This window comes from Balaenoptera physalus, assembly GCF_965194825.1.
Source record: "Balaenoptera physalus genome assembly, chromosome: 11".
Lineage (NCBI taxonomy): Eukaryota > Metazoa > Chordata > Mammalia > Artiodactyla > Balaenopteridae > Balaenoptera > Balaenoptera physalus.
Genome location: NC_138896.1, coordinates 109424352 through 109440178, shown reverse-complemented (window position 1 = coordinate 109440178; position 15827 = coordinate 109424352). Strand labels below are relative to the sequence as shown.

The following is a 15827-nucleotide window of genomic DNA, read 5'->3' as shown; positions in this document are numbered from 1 at the left end:
GAGAAAGCTGGGGGTCACCACTGGCGTCGACCTGGCTGGGGAGGGCTGACACATGCTGGCTGCGAGCGACAGTGTTTGAAGAGTCTCTGCAGAGCTTTCCCAGCACCATCCAGAAGGATCCTCTGTGCTGGTGGGAGTGTCTTCCAGCAGCACAGCCCAGGGTGGCAGCCACGCGCCACCGTGGCTGTGGAGTCCTTGCACAGTGTCTGGTGTAACCGACGAACTGAAACTGTAATTAGATTTTAGTTAAGTCACATTTCAGTAGGCAGCTCTCGACCTGCTATCCAAGTGCCTGCTGGGCTGGCTTCTCCATCAGTGAGCCCCACAGGCCCCCAGACTCCACGCTTGCAAGACCCCATCCCCACCCCCGCTTGGCAGTAAGTGCCCACAGCGGGGCAGACCAGTCACGCGGTCCCCAGCGTGTCCTCCTTCGCCTTCACGGACTCCTTACGGACTCTTGCCTGTCCTTCGCCTCCTCTGCCCGTCACCACAGCTGCTCCTTGGACAGGCCTCCGTCCACTCTGCACTGGACGAGCACGACCTGCCTGCAGTGTCTCGATTCCAGCCGCCTCTTGAAACTCTCCTCCCCTCTGTGGCCGAGAACTCTTTCTAAACGGATAACATGATTATTTGACTCCCCTGTCTAAAAGTCTTCCTTTGTTCTCTGTTGGTATAAAGGCTAAACTCCGCATAGGCTGACAGGGCACTTCCTGATGGGTCAGTGTCTCTGTGTTGCTCAGGACTCCAGGCTTAACGAGCTGCCTGCAGGTCTCTGGACAGACAGACCCGGGTCTCTCATGGCGTCTTCTGGCTACACCACGTCTCTGGGAAGCCTCACCGTTGGCCCTCCCCAGCCTCTACCAGGTGAGGGTCTATACCATCCCGCGGGGCCCCCGGACCCCGTGTCCTCCCATCTGTTGTCATTGCGTTTACTCGACCTGATCCCTTTGAGGATTTGGTCCTGCTGTCATCCGGCTCCAGGACCAAGGGCAGGGCCTCGGTGCAGGCGCGCAGCATGGACGAGTGAGTGAGTGAATGAATGAGTGGGTGACAGGTCGTTTCCCTCTGCCCGCGGCCAGCATCCAGCCTCCTGTGGGGCTTCAAGCCACCGGCCGGCCACACAGGGTTCACAGCCGAGCAAGCCTGCCTGGAGGTTAGACAAGTTAATCTTTCAGTGGAAATTCAATCCTCATATTTCATTTTCAGGCCACTTTGCGTAGCAAAGTAGTTTAACTCGGAGCAGATTTCTGCTGTGCTGATGGTTAATTTCATGGCCCACAGAGGGTCAGCACACTGATGCTGGGGACACGGCGACCCCGTGCAACTCACCGCACACGGTGAGGGCCCGCAGCCCTGTTGTTTTAGAGAAGCAGTTTTCAAACATCCTTCAGTGGGCTGATTTTGAGTTAACAGGGGTGACCTTTTCAAGAACATTTTTAAAAGCTATAACATAGATCCCTCCCAGACCGTATATTTTCCTTTCTCCACGCAGTTCAAAGGGGCTGAGTTGTCTCATAGGTTTTTGCCGGCAATCTTCAGCTTGACCCTGGTTGTTTAAATCTGCCGGAGGAAATTTGAACAAACTTGTACTTTGGTAATTCTTCTGCCTCTGTGAACCTTTAACCTTAAGGTTTCTTTCAGAGCCTGGGGCTGCATTGTCACCAGCCGTCCCTGCTGGGGCTCTCAAAGGCCATTGTTGAGCATGTCTGTTTTCACTTTGCTACTGGAGTTCTCTGGAGGAAGGGTATTAATTCAGACCTGATCTGAGACAGGACGAGGACTTCTAAACTTGCCCCGGAGCTCGGGGACCGGGAAATGAGCCTAATGCGAGCCTGTGGCCCAGCATGGTGTCCTGCAGGTAGCCTGTGAAGCTGAGGGGGAGGAGGCCCTCCAGAGGCGGGCTGGCGTGGTGGCTTCCAGCAGGTGACCCGGCTCGGCCAGGTCTCGTCGGGCCATGTGACCAGAAGTGGTTGCCGTCCCTGGTGGTCCAACCGGGGGCCTGAGTTCCTCCTGAACGTAGGCTTCCTGGAGCACCAGGTTCTTAGGAACCCGGGAGGCTGGCCGCGAACTCGGGGTCCACACACGCTTACAGAGGCCTGGTGTGATGCGATGCTTCTGGGGAAAGAGAACAGGCTACCCCGGCCAGAGGGCACAGGCTGGACCCTGGGCCTGCCAGCTTCTCCATCGAGTTCTCCACGCGCGTCCCCGAAGGAAAGCTCAGAGACCCCGGAAGTGTGTGCTGCCACAGTCCCGGCACCAGGGGCGCTGTAGCGTCTGAGGTGGACTCTGCCCGCCGCTCTCCTGGCACCAGTCTCCTGGTGGCTCCTGGCTCGCTCTGGCACCTGCTCTTTGCAGTAGGCTGGGGGCTGTTTGCATAGGTTAGCCTGGTTCCTTGGCTGTCTTTCCCTTCTCTTCCCAGGATTCTTAGTGTCCTGAAATCTGGCTAGGTGACCTAATTCCGTAAGATCAGACATTGCAGGAGGAAAGGCATGTCGATGCATTCATTCATCCGTTCGTTCTGCAAACCCCGAGCCGCCTACTGCACGCTGGGAGCGGGGTTTACGTGGGTGAGCCGGGCAGGAGTGGAGCTCAGTGTGCGTTGTGGAGGAGGCGGGTGTTACAGAAGTGAGCAGCAGCACGCGGCACTAAGTTGTGAGCGTGCTGGGAAGGCCGGGGTAGGACGCCCGCAGAGGGAGTAGCACGTGGGAGGGGTCTGAGGCAGGAGATGGTCAGGCTGCCCCACACACGAGAGGCTCAGTCTGGCTGACTGTGTCCGAGCCAGCGTCCACAAAAGGAATCTGCTGCGGGGCTGGCGTGTCTGGACAGACACGTATATGTGGAGCCTGTCAGTCTTGGCTTTGCTGGAGGTTAAAGCAGCCGCATGCCCTGTCGTTCTGATAGGGGGACAGGGAACGGGAGAGAGGGCCGCAGCCAGCCTCCTTCCCGTCTGGCCTCCGCGAGGCCGTCCTGTCGGCTTCATGCACCTGAGCCCTGTTTCTGGTCCTGGACCCCCATTTTCTTCCCGTGCTAGAGGAAGGGGCTGACGTGGAAACAGGTGGCGGCAGGTAACCCTGGCATAACGTGAGCTGGACAGCTGTCACGACTCTGGGGCTGTGGCTGGCCGTTTAACACCGGCCCTTTGACCACCTGTGGTTCACACATTCCCAAACCACTGAGCCAAGCTCTGGGCATCACAGCCGGTACGTGAAGGAGCTGAAGTCGCTGGCGCCCAGCCCACCTCCTGACTCCTGGCCGCAGGCATGCAGACACTCCCCGAAACATTCTCTCCGTCCCCTTTCCTTCCGGGGTGCCCACTGGGTCGAAGGTAATGCACTGGGGGCAGATTTTGCCTTTTCTTGCCCAGAAATGAGTTTGGCGTGAGATTTGGCCCATCCTGGCTTGTGCCCGGAAGGGTGGAAGAGTGGGTGCAGCCTCTGGGTGGAAGACTCACTCAGAGAAGACCAGGGCTTCCCCTGGAGGCTCCTGCCACGTAGGCCTGGCCTCAGACTGGACTGGATCTTTGCCTTCGCTCTTGTCATTTTACGTCCTTTGAGGCTCCCTTGAGATGCCAGGTTGGTCTTCTGGGCATGGAGCCCTGTCCCCAGATTGCAGGTAACCCTGCAGGTCGGGGCTCCTCAGCAAGAAGAGGGACCATGACTGAGCTTTCGGTGTTCCTCTGAGAAACAGCAACGTGGGTTCCCTCTGCCTTTTTTTTTCTCCTTCTGGAATCAAATGGAATCTTTTCCTGGCAAATATTTCCTAGATAAAAAAAAGTACTATATACTGTTATTGTAGATTCCTTAGTCACTTCTAAAAGTTTTTTAAAGTAGGCAAAAAGAAAACTTGCCATGGTAACCAATAAAGTTTTTTTTAAATTAATTATTTATTTTTATTTTGGCTGCACCGGGTCTTAGTTGCGGCATGTGGACGTCTTAGGTGCGGCATGTGGATTCTTAGTTGCGGCATGCATACGGGATCTAGTTCCCCGACCGGGGATCGAAGCTGGGGCCCCTGCATTGGGAGGGCGGAGTCTTACCCGCTGGACTGCCAGGGAAGTCCTGAGGAATGAATCTTTTCTAGGAAAGATAAGAGTTAGTTATTTTTGGTCTGATTTCTTCAGCTGAATCTTTCCCTCTTCCTCTTACCTCACAGTCTGTCCCGGAAGGCAGTCTGGGGACACTTTGGCAAGCACCCTGGACGCAGATGTGTGTCATCCTTTGCCGACACCCCTCCGGGCCGCGGAGAGGCAGCTGTACGCCTGCCTGCGAGGCGTCCACGGGTGCTGGGTGGAAACATCTCCGCGCCGACTCGGCACTGTTCAGTGCACAAGAGGGCAGTGTTTGCTTGCGGTCCTGGATGGAGATGATCACTGTGGAGGGTAACAGGTCAACAGAGTTAGAATGACCTCGGGCTTTTCCAAGACAAAATAAACCATAAGCTGCAGCCAGGGTGGCGTCCGATATACGCCTTTAAGTGGTGACCCCTCCAGAAAATAGCTGCTCGCTATCTTTTTTTTTCCTTAAAAAGAAAAATATTGTTTCTTTCAATGTTTGTTTTTTATTTTTTTAATCAATGGAAGTATCGTTTGCAGCCTTGTACCTACAGTGGCAGAGGTTAAAGAGTGTTGCGAAAGCAAAACAACTGCCTTCCAATTAAAAACCATACGGGAAGATTTCTGTTTGAAGCAAGGGGTCAAATGTGTATTCTCCCCTTTTCACATCATCAGATTATGTGACTTAACTTTGAAAGCGTCTGAAGATGTGGGCCCGGCTGTCAGCCCTCTCCACTCAGTTTGCTCTCTCTTTGCGAGCCCATGGTGCTAACCAAAGCAGGGTGTCTCCAGGAGAAGAAGGTGGCCCCCCCGCCTCCCAGAGGGACAGGGTCCCACCGAGCGGGGCCGTGTCTGCGCTTGTATGAGGACTTGCCTGTTTCCAGCTCTTAGGTGGTGTTTTCCGGGAGCGGCTTTCAAGGCTGAAAGTCACGTATTGGTGCACGGCCCCTTCCCCCACCATGTCCCCCACCCTCAGACCCGGGATCTCAAACCCTCTTTGTTCCCGCCTGACCTGGAAGCACTGGCTTTGGGTGCCTCCGGTATGTGAACACCCCAAGCAAGGCCCAGCACCCTGAGGAAGCAGGCGGAGCTCAGGCGTGGCCCAGCCCGGCTCCGAGCATCCCAGCGCAAGGCCACTTCTCTAACTGAGCCTGTTGCACACCTGAACCGCAGGTGATTACCTCGCTCAGGTGCTGTATCTGAGGAGCCGTCTGCAGAGCTTCCGGCACACGGTTGGGATGGTTGTGACGACGTTGACCCCTCTGCCCCGACCGTGAGAAGCATGCGAGGTGGAGGTTGTTGACGTGAGGCCAGAGGCGTGGACGCCAACAGCTGTGGCTGTTCGGCGATGTGCCGCTCGGCCCCTCTGAGCACGTGCGGCGGGGGTGGAGTCTGGCGGGGCTGCCACGCTGCCGCCCCCGTCCTCTGCCCTCCGATGGCCGACAGCCGTCCAGGGGGAAAGCTGGGATCCCAGACTCAGCCTGTGTGAGACCACACGTCTTCTAATCTTTCCTAGTTGCAACGCAAATCTTCCAAGGTTAGTGCGTCTACAAGATAGATGCCGCGTGCGCGTGGGTACGTTAGCACGCATGACGCCCTCGCGGTCGTTCATTGAACAGTGGCGTCTAATACAAAATTTGAGTTTAACGCCCCCAGTGCGGAGAGCCATGGGTGGCCTTCTCGTTTGCTTCCCTGTGAAGCCCCTGTCCTGGCTTTTATTAGAAGGGTCCGCGTAGGAAAGGAAGCCTGAGCTGAGGCTTTCAAGAGACGCTCACGCCATGTTTTTCCAGGAACGTAATTTCTGAAAAATGCCAGAACCCTCAATTTCCAAAGGAGCCTGGTTTGTAAGGGGAATGAAAAGTTGTTTCTGCGTGTGGATTCTGAGTTGTTTTCCATCTTCACTCCCCGAGGCAGGGTTGGCAAGCGGGGTACGGGACAGATGTTCCTTGGTAGTAATTTCCAGGCAGATTCTTGAATGCCTTGTATACTCTGGGTCACCGTCAGCTCATAATGGAGCAAGATTGAGTGAGAATTCCTGCAATGAGAGACGTGAACGGCACACCGGAGAGATATGATGGTGCAGATAGGGAGCATTCTGTGAGAAAATATTTCCCGTGCTATCTGTAAAATTCAGATTGAATAACCATTCTGAAGTGCTTCCTTTTAAAAGAGTTCCTTCCACAAGCATTGCAGGCTGAGTAAATACCAATAATTTTTATTTCCCTCTCCTTATCGGTCCCCCTACTGAAATGTTCCTGCACAGCCTATCTGGTCTTTTCAAGTGAACATCAGATGATTAGTGTCAGCCTCCAATTTGAATTATGATCCGCATTTCAAAACACAAACTGCTTCTTCGCTTCTGCCTTTGGAGGTAATTATCAATATTTACCAATACGGGGGAAGGGCTGGAGAGGGAGGGTGTGCTGCTGAAGCGTGGCGCCAGACGCAGAGGCGCGGGGAGGTGTGTGCCCACGTGTGCAGGAGGCACAGGGTCTTCCCCGGGCGCCCACCCGCCGCCTCTCAGGTGGGTGAGGGGTTGTGTGGCCCCGGGGACTCAGAGGAGGTTGGGAAAGTCATTCCCGACGCCTGTAGGAAATGCCCGCTCTGGCCTCTGCTCTCCGAGGCCCTCCCCTCTCTTTCCTGGGGACTGCCCAGCGCGCCTGGTGTGGGTGCCCTGCGGGGGAAGGGCTGCTCTGAGACCTCGTGGGCCTGAGGCCACCCCACGGCCTAGAAGGCAGACACACAGGAGCAGAGTGTGCTGACGTCCCCCCTAAAATACGTTTATGACACTTACCTCCACGTTGCATCCCAAGTATACTAGGCGGCCTTCTCTTATATCTTAGTAGACATTCAATTCAGCTTTGAATAATTCCAGTTTTTGCAGTCTTATGTTTGTATTTTGGAGCCAGTAAACCTTTTAAGTTTGCAAACACTGTAAACTTCAGTACTTTGCTTGTCGTGTCTGATTAATGGTGCCTTTGGGAAGTCTAGAGCTGGTTCCGACTTTGCCCTGCGGGACTTCCCTCGGAGTTAAGAGGCTGCAAGCAGTGGGCCCCGGCTTTGGGCTTGGAGAGACTGAAATGGGAATTTCGGCTCTTCTAGTAGCTTATTGCATGACTGTGGATGTTTTGCTTTTCTGAACCTTAGTTTCTTCACCTGTTTAAAAAAGGAGTAATACCTTTTTTATGGGGTTTGCCGTTGGGATCCGCAGTGGTAACGGTGATGTGGTCAGCGGCGGCCCGGGTGCTGGGGGCGGCCCCCGCGGGGAGCTCCTCCTGCCGGGTGCCTGCGGACCCACACTGAGGATCTGCACAGGATGTCCCGCTTCTGAGGGCTCGGGAGGGTCGAACACCCCCTTCCCTCAGCGTTGCAGACAGCAGCAGCAAGCACTGAAATTATGCAAGAGCTATGTTTCAAAGAAGGGAATGAAATTCTTGAATTTTTTAAGGCAAAGAAGGGGAGGGAAAAAAATAGATTCATTGTTTTCCTTGGCTGTTCCACAGGATGCGAGACAAAGCTGGCCTCCCTCCTGTCTAATGGCATCATCGGCCTTCTTTCTTTCTCTTCCTCTTTTTATTTTTCCCCTCCTCCACCTCCCCCCTTCCTACTGGTACTGCAACAAAACCCCCCTTTTCTCCAAGTCGGGCTCAGGTTCTGGCCTGGGATTAAGTCTCGTGCTGTGGAGATGCTGTAAGGCTGGGATTGTTTCCTCTTTTGTGGTCTCTGGGCTCCTGGTCAGCGTTTCCTGTTTCGTTCGAAGGGAGGGGCCAGGGGCTGGCCCCGTGGCTAGTTTTGGGTCTTGTGAGGAGGTGGTAAAGAGGGTCTGTGGCTCCCGGTTCTGGGGAGTGTGCTGTGCTGTCCCTTTGTCGTGCAGCCAAGGCAGTGGGCTGGTGACAGGCCGAGCTCGGCCTGAGCCAGAGTTGGAGGGAAATGGACGTGGATGGAAACTGCGGGCTGACCGCTGGGTCAAGCGGGCCTGGGGTCTCAGGCCCGGGAGGCTGGCAGGCGCTGGGGGAAGTTGTCTGGGAGGGCTGATAAAACCCAGCGCCGCCTCACCATTCAGTAGGGACCAGCAGTTTGGGCTCTGCCAGCCCAGCACGGGGCAGGCTTAGCAAAGGCCAAACGGGAAGGACAAGGGCCCTGCTTAGGGGAAGCTCAGTGCAGAGAAGCTTGCCTGGCTTCTCTTTCAGACCTCGGGGAAGCAGCTTGGGTCGCGAGCGCTTTGGCTGGGCCCCAGTCACTGCTCCGCTCCGTGTGGTGCGTCTTCCCCGCCAGGGCCTGGGTCTGCGCGCGTCCTTCTCTCCTTGACAGCGGTGTGTGACGCTGTAGCTGCGCTTCCGTATAGGGAGTCGTGGAAAGAGCCGGGCTCGCATGCTGGCCCAAGTTTGAACCCCAGCTGGGTACGGTGAACTGCTCGGAACCTCAGTTTTCTCGTTGTCAAGCTGGGGAGAATCACCAGCTTGTGGGCTTTTTTGAGAATCCATGAGATACGCTGTGGATAGTGCTTATCTCAGCGCCTGCAGCCTACAGGGTTCTCAGTAAATGGTGTTAACTGTCGTGATCGTGATCGTAGCTAAGTAGGATTTGATTTTTTAATCTTTAAGAGACTGTTCATATAAAAATAAATCGTTCGGGACTTCCCTGGTGGCGCAGTGGTTGAGAATCCGCCTGCCAATGCAGGGGACACAGGTTCGAGCCCTGGTCCGGGAGGATCCCACATGCCACGGAGCAACTAAGGCCGTGAGCCGTAACTACTGACCCCGCGTGCCACAACTACTGAAGCCCGCGTGCCTGGAGCCTGTGCTCCGCAGCAAAGAGAAGCCACCGCAATGAGAAGCCCGCGCACCGCAACGAAGAGTAGCCCCCACTCGCCGCAACTAGAGAAAGCTTTCGTGCAGCAACGAAGACCCAACGCAGCCAAAAATAAATAAATTTATTTTTTTAAAAATTAAATAAATAAGTTGTTTGTCAGAAGTCTCACTTGTGTTTGATGGGGAAGGAAGGCCGGATGGATGGCGACCGATACCACGTGAATGTATGATTTTTGTCTCTGCTTTTAAATTGGTGGTAATGTCATTGGGGAGAAACTAAATTGACACAATTGAAGTACAAGTGCTTAATTATGTTGATTTGGCTGTAAAACTGTGAGGCAGTTGGAGTTGGAAGGAGGACGGCCCACAGTGGGGAAAGACGGGATGGAAACCAGAGGAGAGAAGTGGACGTTTGTTAGAAAGCAGCGTGTTTTGTCTACCAGGAGAGGTCGGGCTGCAGGAGGCCTTGGCTTGTTTTGTGTTTGGAAGCGGAGAGGTGCCCAGTCACTGCTGAACGCAAGCGAGCCCAAAATATGTGATGCAGGAACAGAGCTTTTCTTGAAGTGATTTATGCATCCGTATTACAGGAAAAAAACGCACCCACAGAACAGCATAAATGCAAACATGGCATAACTTAAAAACCTTGAAGTTTAGAGTCTGAGAAGCTGAATTTGAGTCTGGCTTCAGCATCTGTTAGCTGTATGTTCTTGGGTAGATTCCCTAGCTTCCCGGTGCCTGGACTTCCCGGTCTGCAAAATAGGAAAGAATCGTTTTAAGGATTAGAAGAAATATATCTGGTGCGTGATGAGCTTTTAATAAACTGGTGTAACTGTTGTGACCCTTACTTTCCTCCTGACAACAAGGCCCCCCGTCTCTGCTGGGACACGATGTTGCAGTTGTAAACGTGGGCTTCCCTGAAATGCTCTAGTTCCTTCTGTCGTATAAACGAATATCCTGGACCATCGATTCAGTGTCATGGGAGGTTTATAGGTGAGTTTACATGACTAAGCTTTGGAAAGCTCTTTTTTGTTAACTCCTTATTTTAATACCAGGACAGAAGAGGGCCCTTCATAGCTTAATATTTTTGAAGCCTGAACTTGGCCTGTGTATAGACCCGGGGAAAAATTCAGAAAATGTAAGTTTTTCTAAAGACTGGATTAGGGGTGCCCTTCTTTAAATTGGGGAAACAATTTTTCCCCCTGAATTTACTGTTTATTTTGGGGGCATGCACATTTCCAAATATATCAAATATAATACATAATGATGATGTATTTTAAAGTTTCTAAACTAACAATAAAACATTAGCCCTTTACGGGAGTTTTTAAAAGGTCTTGCTGATTTTTAGTTTCCCCCAGATTTGCATGACTGAAATGTTTGGAAGCTTTGCCTCTCTAGCCAAGCAGAAAACACCTCTGTTTAGAGATGGTAAGGAGATCCACGTCCAGCCAGTCTCATTACAGCGAACTCTGGGGACCCTCCTGCATGCTTTCATTTCGCTGTAGCGCACACAGATGGCTTAAACCAAGGGGGTTTCTTACAATACAGAGATACTCATTTTTGTCAAACGTGTCTTGGAGAAGCAGAATCCAGTGTGTTTTTATAAACAGGAAAGTTGATTTGCGAGGAGGTGAATGAAGACTCCAGACACGAGGTGGCACGTGGCACCGTTAGGGCTTGTTTGGAGGCGTCACACCGTGAACGACGTGTAGACGTTCTTTGTGTAAGTGGTCGGTGTCCCGGCCTCCGAAGATGCTGTTGATACAGACACATGGCACTTGGGCGGATTTCAGGTTCGGGATGGGTCGGTGCATGTGTGGAAAACTCAGGGCAAAACAGCGTGTTGTAGTCAGTGCAAGTACAGCAGAGAACGCAGAGTCGGGGTCACCAGGGACGTAGTGAAACTCGTTCACCAGAGGCTTTGTTACTGAGGGACTAGACTTTTTAGTTGTTTTAAAGGAGAGTCTCTTGGGCAAATTTAAAGTGTGGAAACCATCTTATTTTCCTACAAGTGAAACATTTAAATACTTTTTCCCTGTGATATTTTTCAGCATATGAAGTGAAACTGGAAGTGGTTTTAATAAGTAACTTATATTTTGGGGGCCGAGGAGAAGCACTAAAAATTCGGCTTCCGAAGATCATTCTTCACGGGAAATCAGCAGCATCCAGACAAACTGTCGGGTGAATGTTTTCTAAGCCATAACCAAATTTTACTTCTGTTGTATTCAGACTCAAACTTAGTTTAATAGTGATATTTCTAAACGAAACTTTCTAGAGGTAGGTGCATTTGGGGGCCGACAAATTGGTAGAAACAGTACACAGAATCCAAGTTCAAAGTGGCACATTGTTTTTTTCCCATTAAGCTCGCTTACTGTGTGACGTTCCAGAGTCCATACTGGATCTTTACCACGGAACATTTGTGATTCCAGAAGCCCAGAACCCAAGCTGAGTTAGTCTGACCTCCTGTTCCTTTCCTGTGCCGGCTGTCAGGACCTTTTTGCTTTACCACGGACCAAAAACCACTTCTCACTGATAGCTCTGCCTTGTTCTGTTAAATCTCCAGATCCCTGTTGTTATTATTTATTTGTTATTTTACTGTAAAAAATATCGCTGTCACTATTATTGAACAAGTCTGGATTTCAGTGTGAAAAGATGCAGTCGTGCGTTTTGATTCAGTGCGTGTGAAGCCACGCCAGGAGTTTGAATGTATTTTAGGGCGTTTTCACTGTGAGGCCGGGAGTAAGACCTGTTTTCACAGCCTATAAAGGTTGCCGTGAATTCCAGCACTTGGGAATCCCAGCTTTCATGCTGACTTGTTCTAGTAAAAGGAAAATTAGCCCTTGACACTGTTTTAATCTCTTGAATGAATGGGACCTATTTCTGATTGCGATTTGACTGAGGCGATCTCTCCGTTTCCCTAAGTGCCACTTCCCAGGGTGGACAAAACATGTTCTGTGCACGAGAAACGTGAGATGCTGGCAGCACGGGGGAGGAAGGGGGAGAGGAAGCTGTTTGCAAAACTACTTAAAATAAATTTGAGGGGTCAAACATGGAACACAGTTGCAGAAGAGAAAGGAAAAAGTGCCTTAGGTCCGTTCAGCTGAGTAGCTAGGCATTCACATTGGCTGGAGGGTTGAGTACTTCTTGCTAATCAGATACAATCTGCGCAGATAATATTTGACTATCTGAGGCTCGATCTCACCGCCTCTGTATCAGGGAAATTAACCAAGAGGGGCGTGTTTTAAAGGGCTGATTTGGGCGAACAGATACCATTCGGAAGAGATGCAGGCAGTTCACCTCGTTGTCCGAAGCGCTCAGACTGGACTCTCCTACTCGCGGTGTGTCCGTCAGAGCCTTGGGCTGTGGCAGCAGGGCTGGCTGGCGTTAGTGCTTCATTTAAAAGCGATCGGTACTTTTAAATTAAACATGCAAAGTTATCTTGGTGAGGCATTGAATGGGAGGTTGCTGGATTATTGAATTTGGCCCACAGTTTAGCCAGTTCAGCAGGGATTTGGGGGTCTGAAGCAATTAATATGCAAGTACATTTGAGTCAGCAAGGAAGGAGATTACTGTCTTATCAGGGCAAAAAAAAAAAAATTTCTTTCCCCAAGATCCATACTTTTTAGGAGGTAGACAAAACCCATCATTGTTTGAGGTTCCTGTTTGAGAGTGACCACCTCAAATTGCCGGATTTTAACCACTAAAACACACAAGATGGAATAACTGCATTAAGGAAAAAAAAAGTTTGATCTTTTATCCGCATTATGCTTAACATAGAGGAAACCCTGAGTTCTTTTCTCATGTTCTTTTTTTTGCTCATATAGATTGGGAGAAAACTTAATTTTCTTTGTTGAAAAAAAACATTCACTGAAGTGATCCAAGCACATGAAGTTGTTTTGTCCCGTCAGATTGAGTGCGTGAACAGACAAAACTGAAAAGGATTTCCTTTACTCCTGCCGGCAGGGATGCTTGGTGCACAGGAAGCTTTAGTCTTTGAAAATCACATTTGCCTTAAAAATGAAAAATAAGAAAATGATGGCTCATGGGGTGGTGAAGGCCTTTATTTCTGTATTTTCTATGGAGACCCTTTCCTTCTGGAAGCTTTGATTTGAACCGCCTGCCTAATCAGGACTTGGGAGGCCTCAGTGACTTGGAAGAAGGTCATTCTTCCTTTTGCCAGGACCTGAGTGCCCCTGAAAAGCTTACGGCCGTGGCTGTATGGGGGCACTTCAGGACATGGCCCTGGAACACGTGGCCGACCGACCACGTCCTCTGGGCAGGTGACACGGGGACGCAGCCTGGGCGCGAGTGGGTGTGTGGCCCCGTTCCCTGGCGAAGGGCCTCCAGGGTTTCCTATGGGGCCTTTTCCATCCAGTGCAGCCCCTTTTCTACTGCAGATGAAGGATAAAATGCTTGGGAGAATGACTGTCATTGTTCCCATTCCCAAGTCCTTTCTGTGTATGGAGAGCATTCTGAGTTTGTCTGTTTGTTTGCTGTCCTCCATCAAGACTCATGGCCCAGCCGACATTCCTCCGAGCAGATCACATGCGCTTGGCAAACGGGTGGGCTTTCTGAGCACTTTTTTTGTGTTTTCAGCCACAGTCCTGAGTTCTCAAGGGATCCTCCTGCCAGCCTCCATCCTAATTTCAGATTTAGGAAAAGAAAAAAAAAAAAACACAAAACAAAACAAAAAAAGGAGGCTTGATGTAAAATGGAAGTGGAACTTGGCAGTGGCCAGCGAGATTGTGATATGGGTTGGAAGCGTCTCTCCTCGGAAAGGTCTCTCTTGCTGGAGGAGTGGGCTCGCCCGGCGGCAGCTGGGGTGGGCGAGCTCCCCCTCACCCGCGGGCTGGGTTTCCTTACCTTTGGACTGAGATGTGGCCCCTTTGTTGGGTGCTGGCTTTCCTCAGTGGGAGAAAGCCCCCGGACTAAGTCTGTGGACGGCGACTGAGGGTCACAGACCTGCAGGCTTCAGTCCCTGTTACTCTGCATTGTCTCCTCTGACCCTCCACGATTTCTGGGAGGAGAGTTTGTTTTGTGTTTTCCTTTTTTTAATAAATGAAGAAAAGGTAACTCAGAGGGTACCCCAAACTCTACAGCGGGAAGGTGACTGACGCAGAATTTTTATGAAGAGTATTCTGTTTTCCTTTAGGCGCCACGTGCCCGTGGTGGGAAGCGCACCCGGGACTGGAAGACGCACGGTGGCAGTGTGTCGTCCTCCCGTCCGTCCCCCAGCCGGCGCCTCCTTGACGCTTGTGTCTGGGGGCTGCCCTGGGGACGCCACTGCTGCTTCACACTGCACTGAGTGGACTTGGTGGTTTCCTCTGCTGAGTTTGTGCCCGTAGGTTAAAGGGTGGATCCCGAGACAGCGCTGCCTGGTGCCCTCCCTCCAGGCTGTGCAGATGCCCCTGCCCACCCTCCTCGCCTGGGTGAGTGTTGCCCTTGCCCACGGAGGCCAGCAGAGGCCTGCTGCCGGCTTCTGCGCTGCCTCCTGGCCTGTCCCCGCCCGCCTCGCAGGGGTGGTGTCTCGGGTCGGTGGCCTTGCCCGAGAGGAGGAGCAGCAAGAGGCCTTTCTTTCCATTTACGCTCTGTTTGTGCTCTGTCATCTCGACCTTCTTTGCAGTCCCACCGGCCCAGGCTTGAATTCTGAGTGACCTTAGGCTACTACTTAACCTTTCTGAGCTTCGGATTTATCGTAAGTAAAAATGATGCTCCTGGTACCTAGCGGTGAGAGCTGCTGTGAGAAAGCAGGGTAAATGATCCAGCTCGCACCCTCAGTAGTCGGGTAGCTTTGCTGAGCTCGTGCCTGACGCTGTCGTAAATCCTCTGCCCTGTGTTATCTCGTCTAATCCTGGTAAACCCCCCGTCCTGTCCTGCTAAGTGACTTAAGTGAGGTCCCCTGCTGAGGGCCGTCGTCTAATAGTGGTGGAGTAGACCTCTGATGCCACCTTGTCCCTCCAGAGCCCACAGTCTTGGCCACTAGGCTGTGCTGGCCTCCTGTGGATGTGGCCAGAGGACTGTACACATTGTATGATGCTGCGCTCAGTGAATTCTGCTTCTGGAGAAGCTGCAGCTCTCTTCTTGCACGTTCGTGCCAGAGAGGGTCATTTCTTCCTGAGGAAGGCTCTTGGAGTTTTGCTTCTAAGGAATGTGACCTGGAACGGGATGAGCCATCTGTCTGCACCTGTTTCCACGTCTGTAAAACGGGGTGGCAGCACTTCATCTTCTTGTGGTGCCTGGCAGGCAGTAGGTCCTCCGTTAATGTGTTGGCTCCTTTTTCTTCTTGTTTGGCCAATTCATAAGACTACTGGAGAGAAATCTGAAGTTCTGCAGACGTCCACAGAGTGACTCAACACGAAGTTGCTTTCGGTTCTTTGTGCCCCTCGGCAGCGATGGGCTGGAGTGCTGGGGCATGGGGGCAGGGCTGCTGCTCGAGGACACGCTCTCTGTGTTGCGTGTCTCTGTGACTCTGACCCCTCTAGGCACCTCACACAGTAGAACCCTGCAGTGTTTGTCCTCTGCGACAGGCTCATTTCACTGAGCACAGTGTCCTCAGGGTTCATCCAAGTTGCAGCGTGTATCAGAATTTCCTTCCTTTTTAAGGCTTGAATAATATTCCATTGTCTGTGTATTCTTCCAGGTTTTTAAAGCATAGGTTAAGTACATAAACACACACCTGTACTTGCCAGTATATTTATTTACAACCATCTTTGTAGTTTTGTATTTTGCTCTGACTTAAAATGTTATCTTTTCTGTGTTATTACTTGCTCTTTGTTAATATTATTGTTAGTGACGACATAGTGTTGGATTCTGTTTAGAATGAGCTATTTATTTTCCTTATCTCTTACAGAGTTAGTTGTATTGAACTCATTGCATATTTCTAAAGTTAGCAACATTTCTCGGGGACACTGGGAAGTTTGCGGTCTGCTCTGCCTCACTCTCTCTCTCTGAGATTCTTGGTTGCGTTG

General features: G+C 51.7%; 2 protein-coding genes and 1 long non-coding RNA gene across 4 annotated transcripts in view; 2 read left to right on the top strand and 1 right to left on the bottom strand.

Moving 5' to 3' along the window:
• Positions 1-15827, top strand: part of EEFSEC (eukaryotic elongation factor, selenocysteine-tRNA specific) — a 152633-nt gene that overhangs the window by 12662 nt on the left and 124144 nt on the right. The gene's annotated exons all lie outside the window — the stretch shown is intronic.
• RUVBL1 (RuvB like AAA ATPase 1) overlaps positions 1-15827 on the bottom strand; it is an 81940-nt gene that overhangs the window by 51369 nt on the left and 14744 nt on the right. The gene's annotated exons all lie outside the window — the stretch shown is intronic.
• On the top strand, positions 6378-13911 carry LOC309638290. Its single transcript, XR_014251054.1, has 2 exons — positions 6378-11040; positions 12684-13911. It is a non-coding gene; the product is annotated as an uncharacterized lncRNA (long non-coding RNA).